The sequence below is a fragment of the Eubalaena glacialis genome, chromosome 1 (assembly GCF_028564815.1).
Source record: "Eubalaena glacialis isolate mEubGla1 chromosome 1, mEubGla1.1.hap2.+ XY, whole genome shotgun sequence".
Classification (NCBI taxonomy): Eukaryota; Metazoa; Chordata; class Mammalia; order Artiodactyla; family Balaenidae; genus Eubalaena; species Eubalaena glacialis.
The window spans coordinates 27,005,745-27,007,964 of record NC_083716.1 but is presented as its reverse complement, the minus strand read 5'-3'; the positions used below and the strand labels follow the sequence as shown (position 1 = coordinate 27,007,964).

At 49.2% G+C, this 2,220-nt stretch overlaps 1 pseudogene; it reads right to left on the bottom strand.

Moving 5' to 3' along the window:
• Positions 1–309: 309 nt before the first annotated feature.
• On the bottom strand, positions 310–1,805 carry LOC133091023 (formylglycine-generating enzyme-like; annotated as a pseudogene).
• Between the last annotated feature and the right edge of the window lie 415 nt (positions 1,806–2,220).

Here is a 2,220-nt window from a genome sequence, read left to right as displayed (position 1 = left end):
GTGTGGGACTCTGGGGTCTAACCGCAGGGGGAGAAGGCAGGCCTCCTGAAGCCTAGCTCAGGGTGCCCTCCACTTCCTTCCTCTTTTAAAGCCACTCAAAGGTAAAACATGAAATACACCACACGATAAATCACACATGCTGATGCAAGTCAGCGATTTGGTCTGGCAATGGCGTTCCTTTGGCCATCGGGCAGGCATGTAACCCACCTCGGGGCGGGAATTCTTCACACGAGATTGTTCAGCGTTCTGATGGAAGCCGTGTGCAGGTTACACACGACTTCTCGGATTCAGGAAGGCTCTTCTTGGCTCTTAGCCGGTGGTGGGCAGGCGGTCGGCTGCACAGCGGAATCTCGGATTCCAAGCGGAGCTGTCGGGTGTGTTCTGGCTTCGAGCAGCACAGCGACACCTATAGGCAGTAGGATTTATGGCGCACGTAGGATCCACCTTTCTTCAACCGGTCTTTCCCAGAAGGGGAAAAAGCCTTTTGGGTTAATCGTTTCTTCAATAGAATGGTGAACGGTCCACCAGTCTGAAGTCCACTCTCAGGCGTCCCTACTATATTGCATAAGCCATAACCATTGGGAGGAAAGGCGTCAACAGGCGCGGTTCCTCGGAAAGCCGTCCGCTCCGGTGTTGGTCACAGGAAACTCACCCTGCCAAAAACTGGTATAATGTTGGCTTTTCGGCTGCAGTTTGTTGCCTCAGGGGAAAAGTCTATTTTGCAGGCCTCGTCGACAGCTGTATTCTCACTCAGGTTCCATGGGCAACCGCTTCCCCATCCACGTGCAGTAGGAGACGTGATGATCTGGCCCGTGTAGAGCAGTAGAGTCGGGCCCTTCTCGGTGTCTCCAGTTAGTGCCTTTAACAGGTAACCACTAGGGAGCAGCTGCAACTCCCTGCTGGATATCAGACTTCACTTGCTCACTCAACATTTCTTCAAAGACAAAGGAGTCACCAAACTTCTCAGCCTCTGTCAGATAGCCAGTTGAGTTCACAAATTCTCAAATTCAGCATTACTGACTTCATAGGTAACCATGTAAAAGACATCAATAGCAACTCTCCTAGCAAGTGCTTCCCCAACCTACTTTATCTGAGGATCATTGGTGCCCACTGTAAATACTCCGGCAGTGATGGGGATCACCTTGGTGGGTAGGAACGGCGGCTCTCCGGGGACCGAGACCCGGGCATTCGCCTCCCGGTGCGCGGCCGCTGAGCTGCCATGGGCCCCGGGCCACTGGGGAGTGCCAGAACCCCAGGAGCCTGCGAGGGAAGCCGCGCCTGCAGCCTCTCCCCGGCCTCTTCGCCCTCCTCCCCCACACGCCGCCCGGCCCAAGAGCAGCGGCAGGAGGACGAGCTAGATACAGTTTTAAATATTGTTTTTCTTTCACGTTATTTTCCAAACATGGTTTCACGTTTCTCCATGTTCTGGTAGCTGCAAGCTGTTTTGTAATCTTAGTATGTAATGTAGTATTTAATAATTTAAGCATTCATTAGTGGATTGTTTGCAGCTCTTTTAAGTCCCAATGACGTAAGTATTTTAGTACACATAGATATTTTTTGTTGTTGTTCTATTTCACTGGGTTTTAAATTCCTAGGTGAGAGACTGGGTCAAAGCAAACTAGCTGGCTCTTGCTAAGTGTTACCTAAGTGTGCCTCTAGAAGGATTATGGCAGTTTACCTGGCCACTAGCCAGGTGTGAATGTATCTGTTACCCAAAGCTTGGACCAGCGCTGGGTATTTAATTTTTACTCGGTTTAATGGCTATTAATTGGAACCATACTATGCTTACAGTCTTTAATTTGCATTTCCCTAATTACTAAGGAAGTTGAGTCTTTTTTTAAATACACGTGTTTATTGTTTGTTTTTCCTCTTAGGTGCCTACTCAATTCAAAGCAACAGACATATTTTGAGTGCCCACTCTGTGCCAAGAGCGGTGTGCATTCCTCAGAGGGGGAGTGACCTAACAAAAACGACCCTTTGAGATAGGGTGTGGGAGCCAGGATAGTATAGGAAATATATGGTTAACTGTACTCCCTCGGTAGAAGCACAATCCTGGCAGGCTGTTTGGGCAAAGTCCTGTGGGTGGAAGACAAAGAAGAGAAGGGTTGACCCTGTCTGAAAAAGATTAGGCTTTTGCAGGGTAAGTGACTTCAGAGCTAGGGCGGAACAATAAGATTTGTCCAGGTGAGAAAATGATGTGTGGGGAGAGGGAACAATATG